Genomic DNA, 13,293 nt, shown 5'->3' on the forward strand with positions numbered 1-13,293 from the left:
AATAGTAATCTATTTTGAGAACGTTCGTTCAGTAATTTTCTATGTAGTAACTAGATATTCTAATATCTAAGTTAGGATAGATTCTATGGCTCTTCCCCACCAGTGGAAACACACAATATCAGAGAAAACAATATATCTCGTTAGAACTTTTTATCCGAAAAACGGAAAATTTTGAAAGCGAGGACCTAAGATTGCTTCTTCTCAAAGACATTCCTGAAAATATTCAATATTTTGGTTATATTTCGGGTAGTTTCAAGCACTTTATAGCGACTATAACTCTAATATGGGTTCCCTTCCATTTTATATGTTTACTGAAATGTGTTTCTAAACAATTTCTGGTACTCTACTTGCCATTATACGACCTCGGGAGAGTATCACAAGACGTTTTCGAATTGGTGGAATGTTAAGACAGTTTTTGTAGCTGAAGTAACCTCACAGGTTTACAATGGGGTTGTCTTATTGAAAAAAATTATATTACATCGTAGGTAAGATTTTCACAATCGAATCAAGAAATTTCGGTAATTTCAAAATTATTAATGAAAAAATAAAATTATTGTTGATGTGTTCAAAAAATAATGGGAGTTTTATTTTTCTAGAAAAAAATTATTCAATCGTCTACATTAATGTTGTCGCCTTGAAAATACTACTCATTCTATATTATGCACTTAGCAGCAGTGCTTCTTCCAATCGTTGAACACGATTTTTGCCATATTCTTTGTCTCTTTTACAGATTTCTCGTATGCTTTTAAAACGACGGCCCTTTAAGGTTCTCTTTATTTTTGGAAATAGGAAAAAGTCACATGTATTCATGTCTGGCAAATATGGAATCTGAGGAATCTGTGAGCCTTTAAAAAACGAAAATCGCTAAGCTCATAATACGTATCACTTTAGCGGCGGCTACAGACAAAGTAAGTAATGAATACAGCTTAAAATTGTATCATTCTACAGGGACACGTGATAATAAAACTTTTTTTTGACATTTGGACTTTAGAATGACAATTATACATTTTAAACAAACCCGTTAGTTTTTGAACACACCTCGAAATTCGGAAACCTTCGATTTGAAAATTCTTATTCTACAACTGTTGTTTAGAGTTTTCGTCTCAGTTTGTCAGTCTGAAGTATCACAATGGGTCTCCTAAGGCCTAGGTGCGTCGATCGACATTCACAATATCTACCTACCTCGTCAGTCTGAATTCAGGGGTGTATCGAGGGTGTTGGCCAACATCATGCTGTCTTCGAGTAGCTCGTTCAATTCTGGAAGAACCTTTTTCAAAATATAAACATTGAGCGACTTGTTGATAGAAGACTTAACAGACTTATGGGTTTCGAAGGTATTTGTTCATAGAGTGATTGTAGTTAGATTAGATGGCTTTATCCTAAACACTCATTAATGCTACCGAAATAATCATTGTTTTATTACAATTTAGTTATTTTTCTACTCTCGAAACAAAGTTGCTAAGAGCGTATAATAATTTTGTTCACATAACGGTTGTTTGTAACACCTAAAACTAATCGAGTTAGGTATTGAGTTATATATATACCAAATTGCCTGTCCGTCTGTGCAAGCTTTAACTGTAGTTATCTTGATGAAACTTGGTACACATATTTCTTGGCACCATAAGCAGTTTGTTTGGGCGAAATCGGTCTTTGGAAGTAAGTTTTTGTACAATCTCGTAAACTACTAAAGCTAAATCAAACAAACTTTCTAGAGTCGTTTCTTTTATATACTATCTTATACAGTCCTAAAATGGAGGAAATTGGATAATGACTACGCCTACCTCCCATACAAAGGTTGTGTTGAAAACTACTAAAAAAGGGAAAACACTAGAAACCTTAAATTTCATTATAAAGAAGGTACATAAAGACTGCACTCAAATTGATATACAAAAATTTAAATGGGTGGGGCTCGGCCCACTTAGGAGTTAAAAACCATATCTTCGAAACTGCCCGACCAATTTCAATGAAATTCGGTTTATAATATTTTCCTGTCATTTCAATGATATGTTGTGAAAATAGGGCAAATTGGTTCACAACCACGCCTACTTCCTATATACCAGACTTTGAAGTCCATCTGAATCGTTTACTTTACAATATATACAGTAAGCACGAGTGAAGATATTTTGAAGAAATTCAGAGAGAATATTTTTCTTCTTCTAATCTGTCTCCGTACTAAAAATGGGTGAAATCGGGTTATAATTTCACCTAGCTCCCATATACCTAATATTAGGGTTTCCAACTTTCAATGGACTTTATACGTGACGATTTGTGGGTCAAATGTATATTATATATACTATTATTAAATTTAAATAAATAAATTGCGAGAGTATAAAATGTTCGGTTGCGCCCGAACTTAGCCCTTTCTTACTTGTTATTTTTATACTCTCGCAATATGTTGCACAGAGTATAATAGTTTTGTTCACATAACGGTTGCTTGTGTCACCAAGAAATAAAAGAGTTAGATATGGGGTTATATATATATAAATGATCAGGTTGACGAGTGGATTTGAAATCCGGATGTCTGTCCGTCCGTCTGTCCGTCTGTCCGTCTGTCCGTGCAAGCGATAACTTGAGTAAAAATTAAGATATCTTAATGAAACTTGGAACACATATTCCTTGGCACCCTGAGGAGGTTGCTTTCGGGCAAAATCGTTCCACTGCCACGCCCACAAAATGGCGGAAACCGAAAACCTATACAGTGTCATAACTAAGCCATAAATAAAGTTATTAAAATAAAATTTGAAACACAGCATCGCATTAGAGAGGGGCACATTTGGATGTAATTTTTTTGGAGAAGTGGGCGTGGCCTCGCCCTCAAATAGGTTTTTTGTATTTATCTCACAAATCAATAAACCTATATAAACCAAACTTTCTGCAGTCGTTTCTTTTAGCCACTTCTTAATGCAGTCTAAAAGTGAAAGAAATCGGATAATAACCACACCCACCTCCCATACAAAGGTTAGGTTGAAAATTACTAAAAGTGGGTTAACTTGCTAAGGAAAAACGTCAGAAACACTAAATTTCACATAAGCAATGGCAGATAGGAGATGCACTCCGATTTTTTTGAGTGGAAAATGGGCGTGGCATCACCCACTTATGGGTCAAAAACCATAACTCACGAACTACTCGACCGATTTTAATGAAACTTGGTTTGTAATAGTTTCCTTACATCCCAATAATATGTTGTGAAAATAGGCGAAATCGCTTCACAACCACGCCTACTTCCTATATACCAGAACTTTGAAGACGATCTGAATCGTTTGCTTTACAATATATAAAGTAAGCACTAGTGAAGATATTGGTGCAGATCTTTGCACAAATACTATGTTTATAGTGTGGCATATATCGAACACGAGGACCTCGGTGCTTCTAACCTAATATTATGGTTTCCAACTTTCAATGGACTTTATACAATATATATGACGAATATGTGGGTCAAATTGTGTATTATATAAAATAAATAAAGTTAAATAAATAAATTGCGAGAGTATAAAATGTTCGGTTACACCCGAACTTAGTCCTTCCTTACTTGTTATTTTATATTTTATTTCGAAAAACTTAATGGACTGCCTTTATTTTATTTTTCCAAAAAAGGTTATAAAAAATCAGCGAATTCTCCTCATTCTAATTGAACTTGTATAATTTATTGTTTCTAAAGCTGCGCGTCTGCTTGCCCGACCAAACAGCAACTTTTTACAAAATCAAAAGGCAAATCAGCCGCAGAGTCTACAATTGGTTTTGGTTTTAAATTGTTTTGTCGCCACAATTTTGTTTTTGTTTTTATTTATTTTTTGTTTTGTTGCAGATCTGCCTTTATTAAGTTTCACCACTTCAAAATGCTTGTAATTAAAGAAATCCTTTGAATCCACAGCGCTTAAAAGCAATTTATCTTACCCACTTCAACCGCAGCGGAACGTTCATTTTAATTAAATTAAAGTAAAACAAATCGCCGCAGCCATATTTTGTAGATATTTATGGAAATGTGTGTGTTTGTGTGTGTGTATGCATGGAAAATTCCCTAAAGTTCCAAAGTGAAATATGTGCATATACTTAACTCAAGCGCGAAAAATGTCTAACAAACACATAAACTTACCACACCACAGCACTTACCTCACCACCATTACCGCTACTTGCCGTTTAACTTTGCACAAATATAAAGAGTACAAAATAAATGTGAATTAAATGAAATTAAAAATGTACACAATTAAAAATAAAGTTACGTATACGCCACGTCGAACACCAGCGCAACGACAAGACGCAGTCGTCGCTGCCACTTCAACAGCAATTTGAAGATAAACAGAATAAAGTGAAAGAAAAATAAAGACGAATGGCGAAAAAAAGACAATCAAATCAAATACAGTTAACGGTAAGTGAGTAGAAGACGAAATGGCTGAAAATATTACTGCAAACACAATATGTTCAAAAAATAACGGGAATTTCCAATTTTAAAATTTTTTGATTTTTTTATTATGATGCTATGTATACCCTAGGAGTAGGATACAATTTTATTTGTGAGCTTGGCGATTTGCGTTTGTTAAAAGCTAGCATTTCGTTGCTTTTTCGTGAATTGCCGTTATTTTTTGAACACACCTCGTATATATCACAGACACTACCCAAAGTAGCTGTTGCTTTTTAATTGCATAAGCGAGAAGTGGAGAGCAATTGTGTTGGTTGGTACTGAGGAAATACGTCTTACAATACTCTTCTTTCACAAACTCTTGTATACACACACACTCTGAAAATAAAAGAGAGTATCAGGCGTGGAACAAAAGATTCAACTTGCTCTGGTAGCTTTGAGCGCACTCTGACAGTCACATACAATAGCCTACGAATTGCGTTGATGAACCTGGTTGACTGCTGAGCTACCTTAAATGCCGGAAATGTTGACCTTTGATACTGTCGTGGTGAGTGCCACTAATTTGAGCTCTAATTTGAAGTTGTAGGTTGAAATATTCAGTCTATTAAGTGGACAGCAAGTGCTCGCACAACGCCACATCGCCACACAATTGTCTCAGCAATGACAACAAAAGGTTTTACTGCTGCAAGTACAACTGTTGCAAAGACAATGCAGAGACGAAGACAGAGTCTGGAAATGCAGCTAATTAGTAAGCAAAAATGCAGTTGTATTTGAATGTATGAAATTGGTAAATGATTAAAATAACAGACTTTGTGAATTCTATGTTTTCTCGCCGGAAAAGAATGTGGATTCCTAAGATTTTAAATATAACAACTATACCGGATTTTACAATTAGTTTTTTGAATTTAATGTATAGAGATTATTCCTACACTAAGTATATTTCTTCTCTGTTAAGTAAAACTCTTCTCTACAAGCTTCGGAGGGGTCAATAGATTCAGGTCTTTCAGAATTCCTAATTGATTTAAAGCAAATATTGTAGTTGCTGTATTATAAAATAATCGTTAAAGAGTTTTCAAGAATGCCATCTAGTTGAAAGTCTTTCGATGATTGAAAATCCAGGACTGTCCCGGTTACTATGAACCAACTGTACTAGGAACGATTGGGGTCAATCGAACTAACTAACTGACTGACTGGCTAAGGACAATACGTGAACTTTCTAGCACTCGCAGTAGAGTAAGTTCGGGTAATATGGAATACCTATTTATTTTTAATAATAACTATGAAGGTATGATTCCGAAACTTTCGAAATTCGATACACATCATCACTGATATAATGGCTTAAGAAAAATTAGAAAAAAGTCAAAAAGTAGTACTTTGAAAATTATGCGGGTAATGTGGTATACATGGTTCGTATATATATATGGTATACCATAACCATATTACTAACACAATATCAACGATTTCGAATTTTTTTTTCGCGTATGACTATAGTTTAAAAGAACCGGATCTTCTTTAGATGGTTTTGTGAAATCTAGGAAATGTTTCAACCAATTGGTGAAAATTGGAATTGGTACTCATCCAGACAGATGGTACGACGACGCTCCTCCTTCATAAGGAGTGATTTGCAATTCTTTCTTGGGAAAATCAAATATGAAGGCACAAAAGATCCGACACGGAAGTCATGGCGCCTATTTGTCTTTTTCCTTTTTGTGCAATCAACTTTGGTTATCGGGACTGCACTACTGCAAGAGACCGCAAGTCCAGTCCCGCCAGGCCTGAAAAGTGCGACTCCATCTTCTAAGAGTACCTTACAATGTCACTCTCTATTTCTATTTCTGTTAAAAAATGGTTTTCTAACAAAGTTTTGTTGCAAGCAGCTCCTCTGATGATTCGTTGCTTCTAGCCATACGTTGCGATATGTGGAAGTTCGTATATTTTTGAGGCCAGTAGAATACCAACTTCCCCATTTCTTACAGCTACTATGGCTTTTATTATTCACTCCACATTCTATTGCCTTCTTTTATCCTTTTTGATCATTATTATTGTATGATGTAACTTTAAAATTAAAATATTAACCTAAATAACATACCAAATTGGCAGTGGCAGGCCATACGCAGTGTACCATATTATACGCTTTTGTCCTGTCTGTTTAAAGCTCACTTTCTTTAAAACTTTTCTGTTTTAATTTAATTGTTATAAGTTATTTATAAGTTAAATAACTATGTTTCATAGGAAAATCCGTTATAACCTATAAAAAATTACTTAATGTTGTGTCCTCATAAAAACTCTATCACGAGCAATCTCGTGTTTTTAGGAATTGCAAGAAAACTTGACAACTTTCGGAAATGTCACCAACTTTTTATTTATTTGAAAAACACGTTTTTGAGAATAACGCGTTCAAAGTATCCAGCTGCCAACTGAGTGCTTCGGTTATCTCCATCTTCTAACTGCTGTATCTTTAAAACGACTTCGAATTTCTGAAAATCACTTTACTACCATATTCTAGACATGTTAAGTAAGCAATTTATGGCAAGAATAATTTTTTTTGCCCATCACATGGGATGACCCCCTTAAGTCTCCTTCTCTTTCGACACGTTAATTGAGTGTGTACTGAACTCGATGATTCATATGGTTCAATTAAGACTTTTTTCTGTTTTTTTTTCTTTTTTAAACAGTAAAACGATTTCTGATTCGCAATCGCAGTCTGAGACATAAAGTGATCGGTTGTTGTAAGAGTTAATTTTTTGGACTGTATGGTATGTAAGGGAGGGTATACTAAGAGACTAATAAAATATTAATTGAGTGTATTAAGATAATATCTTTTCTTATCGACCTCTATTAGTAATCAAACAACAGTGATCTATTAGCACAGTCCAAGATTTGCTCTGGAATCCCGATTATGCAAGTGTTCCTTATGTATAAGTTTATGGTTTCCGTACTACGATGTGTACGACAATAAAAGCTCAAGAAACCACGTACCATGTCTGTCTCAGGAATTAGTAGCTGTTTAAGTTTTCTGTTTTATAAATTATTTTCTATGAGAGATTTGCACTTGACTTTTTTATATTCATCCTGAAAGTATAATACTCTTTTAACAATTACGATACGTGCTTAATTTTCATAAATTTCTTTATATTATGAGACTTTATAAATATGATATTATATATATACATATATTTAGGTCTACCTTACTGCTCATAGGATTTTTTGATGACACGTAGTTCGAATGCGATTTCTCAGGCACTCGTACCATTTCAAACTTATCCTGGTAAAAATCACGAACACTTCGGTTGGGTCTCATGCTCTTTATCTACTCAAACTATGCGGAAGTTCCATTCATTATTCAAATGATTCTATACACAAAATTTCTATGAAATTGTATCAAAACGTACTCTGACCTACATAAACCACATAAAAATTTCTCAAACTGTAACTATTAAGGCCATTAAATGCTGATTTCATTTTAAAAATTGATCTTTACAACATAATCATATTTATTATTGTGGTATTGTTAAGTAAATATTAATCTTTCCGCCTTTATCGCCATATACAAAACATTGAAAAGCCGTAAAATGGTCATAAAATTAAACTAACGAATTTGCAGTAATTTTTAATGGCACCAGAAATGAAGTAAACGTTTTGCTTTGTCATACGAAAATCTTTGCAAATTAAAACGCCATAAAAATATGGTTAAATTTTTGATTTCAAATGAATTTGGGTTAGTTGGTTCTAGTGTCGTCAGAGGGATAAGAGAAATTCAAGGTTAAATACTTTAACTCGAATGGCATCCTATTCCTCCACCTAATTAAAAAAACATTGATAAGTTTGGTAGTCATACATTTTAGCAATGAGCTTCTTAGGGAGAGGAAGAGGGATAGAAAAAGCGAGAGCGAGAGAGATAATGATAGAGAATGACAAAGAGAGAGTTAGAAAATCAATGGGAGACAGAGATAGAGACAGGGAAAGAAATTCTAAATAAAAGTCCGAATTATTGTTGGACATAGAATCGGGGTTTGCTTTCTTTGAAATGCCCCAACATCAAAAGCTTTTGTTAGTAAAAAACTGTCTTCCACTTCTCATATTACAAATCTTTGCAGCTTAAAACGTAAAGCAACAAACTCTTTACAGTTTACTCATAGAAAATGATATGCCATAGTAAAATAGCGCCATAAAATTATGCCATAACGTAAGAAACAAAAAAATAGAGAATTGAACTCATAAAAATCACTGACTTTGCGAAAATTATTGCTTTTTGCCACTTAAAGTCATAAATATGCAGTAAAGAATATTATTAATTGACAGTTTTATGACATGAAGTACCGCAATAGTATTCATAACCATAGCAATAACTGAGCACTGGCGTTGCACCGTAGTCCACCAGTTAGGGCCCTCTTTATTGAAGCATTCGAAATCAGCGCCTTTGGGGCTGGCGCATAAACTGCAGTGGCCCAAACATGAACTTTGACTGCCATTGAGGTGATGGTGAGGATGGTGTTGCTGTAAGTGTTGTTGCCGTTTCGTTTCGAATTTTTCAATAGTTTTGGGGTGTTACTTGTTTCCATCTCAAATTGCTGTCTTTTATGGCAACGCAGTGTTATAGTGTAATAGAAGGACGTTAGGAATGTTCAAGGTTTTCTTCTGGCAAGGAAGTTAGGTTGGAAGGGTTTTATCGCTACAGTACTACCACTTGGTCTATTCACAATAGTTTCCACCATTTAGTCTATTCACAATAGTTTCAGGGACGGTCCATTGACAAACTGATGTTTCATCTGGAGTCGGCTATTAGAAAAGCCTGAACTTAAGCCTTGTTTCGAGTTTCTTTAACAGTAACTTTAGATTTCAACATATAAAGACCCGAATCGATACTAGTTTTCTTCTTCTTTATTCCCTATGGGCTTTTGGAACAAGTTTTCACAGAACATTCTAGATATATTCCTTATATATACTTTTTATAAGTCCGATAATCGAAGAGCAGAAGGATAGGCTTATCGTATAAAAAAAACCTTTTTAGACGTGGCTATTGAAATAAGATCTCCTGGCATTGTGGTATATTTCTAAATTAGAGGCTGTCTTGCTTTCAACCATATTCGATTGAGTATCAATCTATTTATATGATACACTGGATTTTGTTATTATTTGAGGATCTTCTGAAAATCTTTTTTTTAATGTTCAAAACTCTGCACCACACCTTCCTCAAAGGTTTGGTATTCTTGTTTACCAATTCGAGGCGATTAAACTATGATTGTTTGGGAGTCTCATGTTCAACTCGCTTAGCAGATATATATCTCTTGATATTGTTTCTCCTATAAGCTATTGATATCTTAATTCTTAAGATACTTTCAGACCATCAGAAGGCAGTTCATACCAATTGTCAACGATATTTTCCTTAGTTCTACCATGATGAATCCCGAATCCCTGCTGGGTACTTTCTCTCGCATAAAAATTGCCATTATTCCGTACTTTGTGACCATGGTTATGCATATCATATCTCCATGTTGACCCAATCTTGTTTGCTTTCGAAATCTGGTCCTTTGCACCGCATTCTTCTGGCACGTCTTCGCTTGACATTCACTTATGCTTTCGTGTTATAGTATCTTCTGTGTCCTTCAGCGTGTCGCACTTAATTGCATTTATTACATGAAGTAAACTGGTTGCAACACAATGAGTCAGCATAAAGCACTGAAATGTTGTTTTGGTCACGAAGCGGTGGAGGAGCTCAAGCCACGGCGAACGCTTATTTAAGTCACAAATAATTTATGGGTTTTAGAATGGATATTAGTATTTATCAAGTCTTTGCGGGCTTACTCCAGTGGATACCGCGTGTCTTGGCAAGCTGTATTGACAGCCGTGCCAAGGTGTTGCCATCAATTTGTAATTCATACTGAGTGCAAGAGAAATGCCATAGTTGGAACACTGATGGATGCAATTTTAGTTGGAACGGTGGCTGTGGAGTAGTGTCACTTTAAAAATTTTTTAAAATGTACGAATAAGAACTTCACCTTCTTTCCAACCGTAGAGGATTTTCTAGTGGTTGACGTGTTGAAAGAGAATATGAGTAATTATGAACGAGAAGTGTCAAACGAAGGCTTCCGGTGAACAAAATATGTATGTTTTAAATTTGTGCGATTCTTAAGGCATTTGTCATAAGAACTCGAGAGACGTAAGTAGAGCTCAGAGCTATTCAAAAATGTGCTGCAATTTTGATAGTTCTCTGGAAATTATTTTTCTTATCACCACCACCAAACTGTATAGAGAAAACGTTTTAGATTCAAAAGTATGTGCCATTTGCTTTGAACGACCTCTTTTAAATGGAGCTTACACAGCCATCTGTCTTAAAAAGCGTAACAAAGTATTCGCATTCTTTGAATGATGAGACAATTATCGAAGAAGCTTTGAATTCTTAGTATTGGAGGAAGTTATTCTTCTAGTATTGAGTAACTTCTGTCAAAAAGACTATAGCTTGATCTTATTGGGAGTTCCTGAGATAAGCTATATATTATACATTTAAATCTCTAAGACTATGAACTGATCACTTAAAATCATTGATACTCGTTCGAGGAACTTTTTACTCTTATATTGTTCTCCAAAGTATCGAAATTATTGATATTTGAGTCTTTCGAATTCGGACACAAATTTAGAAAACCTAATCTAGAGCATATGAGCTGTTGACAAAAGCAAAAGCTTTAGGAACTTCGTTCCACAAAAGCTCTTTTTATAATTTTCAACCAAAGCTCCAGGTGCTATAAGAGGATGAGTACATAATAATCTCTCTTGATCATTCTTTCCACTCTCTCTGGATATATGACAATTTTACAAGCTGGAGAATATTTCCAATATTATAATATCAAGTCAACAAAGCTGCGCTGTTTCTTCTGTCCCTGGTCTTTCATCCTATTGTACCCACTGGTACTTTCATGTAATCATTTGTTAGGTAACGATGAGCGCTTAACTAAATGTCTTCTAAACTGCACTTACTAACGGTTACAAATGCTTAACACTTAAATCTTGATGGGTGCAGTCTGGTCACAGTAATTTCGTAATGAATTCTGGTAGAAAGCACGTGTGATAAATGTCTGTGTGTATGAAATAAATTATATAAATTAGCTCATACCGTTCAGCTGGAATATTTATTGCATCAATTGAGCGTGTGCCTGATTTGTGAAGGTTGGCATTGTCATGACATAGTTTAAGTTGAAATAGCTTGGCAGTAAATTAGTATGAATGTATAGGAATGAGATGAGTGCTCAAATGCGAGTGCAATTAGATAACGTTAAAGTATCTCAAATTGAGTTTTTTCTGCTTTCATACTGCTATCTTTCGAAATTGATAGAAACCTGTAAATATTCTCTCTTCTTATCCTCAGAATTTAACAACTTTTAATTACACATTTATTTCATAACGAGGATATTCTACAATTCGTGATCTGCTAGGTTAGGTTAAGAGGTGTGTATGCAAATGATCTCACTTGGACAGCTGTGAGGATCGTCCTTTGTAATACCAAAAAACTCCTAATGAATCACGATTCGGCAAAGCGCTTGAAATCTATTACCTAATTCTTGAGTTGACTAATGCCAATACGGTAGGTTTGAGGAAGGTCTGCCTACCAAGGTCTAGTCAATACTGGACATTCGAGATACTAGTGCTTAGATGATTCCACTTCGTCTTCCTCTAATAGGTATCTATTGGACAGTTACCAATAAGCACACATATAATAGCATCGAGATGAATCTTGTTGAGAGCAGTTCGAAGGGCCTTTTATGGGACTGCTGGCCAAGAAGACCTTTCAACCGCGCAGATGCTGGTTGTTGTCCAGCGCTTGGCGACGTGTGTATATCAAATGGACCATACATGGTCTGCTAACCCACTCACAATCCGATGTCAATGTTGCAGGGGTACCCTCTCTTGCAAGCTGCGTTGTAGTTCCCAGCGATTCCGCGGGGTTCGGGTTGTTGTTTTTGTAACGATTATCTATCCCTGCCGGAATGGAAAACTAGTTGTCCTCGAGGTCATCTAACGGGAGGCCCAGGAAACATGCTGTTTTGACGGGGTTGGTACAAAGGGAAAGGGGTGTTAGATTAGTAGGGTTCGTTGGGCATACAAAAAGGTGGTTCGTGTCATGCGGGGACTCATTGCATGCAGCATTGTATGTCGGGGTTCAGTCTGGATAAGTATTAGTTTAACCTGCTACAATATCCAGATCTCTGGTTTCACGCGATAACTCGAGCTCTTCGTCTGCTCAAGGTGGTGGTTTGGTTCCAAGAACGTCATTCACTGGAAGGGAGTCAAGGAAGGTGTAAATAGCTCCACGAGGTCCGGGTACCTACACTTGCTTGAGCTACTGCTAAAGAGGTTAGACACTGCTTAACTAGCCTAAAGCGTACTGTCATCGATTCCTATGCTAATACTTCTGCACTGCTGTCGGAGCGAATGTAAACCTCTCTGAAGGAGGTTACATTTCGGAGCAGTGCGTCTGATGTTACCTTGCTCGTGTCACCTCTAATTGAGAGACACTACACTGGTAACATAAAATTTGCTGTTGCTTGACAGCTTTGCACGTGTTTGCTATAGAGATCACTATACACATTTATAAACTATATACTTTTACATTTCTTTCATTAGTCCCCTATTCTATCAGGAGATTAAATCTAAACTTGTAAAAATGCGCAATAAATATTTATTGCATTCTTCTTGTTCTAATTTGACTACAAAGAAATAATCTTCTTTCAATAATCCAATAATAAAAGAATTTCCAACGTGATTTATCATTAATTCTAATCCAAAAGCACAGCAAAAGAGCCGTTGATTGAGGAAACTACTATCAGTGGAAAGTCATGCGATAATCTGCTGAATGCGCTTACATAACAAAATAATCCGAAATTAATTTTATTGACTATTTTCTCGCATATGCTGTTTCAAAGGGATTACAAATATACTCA

The 13,293-nt window shown here is 35.5% G+C and overlaps 1 protein-coding gene across 1 annotated transcript in view; it reads left to right on the forward strand.

Moving 5' to 3' along the window:
* Positions 1-544: 544 nt before the first annotated feature.
* LOC105217546 (neuropeptide F receptor) overlaps positions 545-13,293 on the forward strand; it is a 128,845-nt gene continuing 116,096 nt past the window's right edge. Inside the window, exons 1-2 of the mRNA XM_054229432.1 lie at positions 545-908; positions 3,806-4,366. The gene's annotated coding sequence lies outside the window, so the exon portion shown is untranslated. The remainder of the gene's footprint in view (positions 909-3,805; positions 4,367-13,293) is intronic.

This window comes from Zeugodacus cucurbitae, chromosome 4, assembly GCF_028554725.1.
Source record: "Zeugodacus cucurbitae isolate PBARC_wt_2022May chromosome 4, idZeuCucr1.2, whole genome shotgun sequence".
In the NCBI taxonomy this organism is placed as follows: Eukaryota; Metazoa; Arthropoda; class Insecta; order Diptera; family Tephritidae; genus Zeugodacus; species Zeugodacus cucurbitae.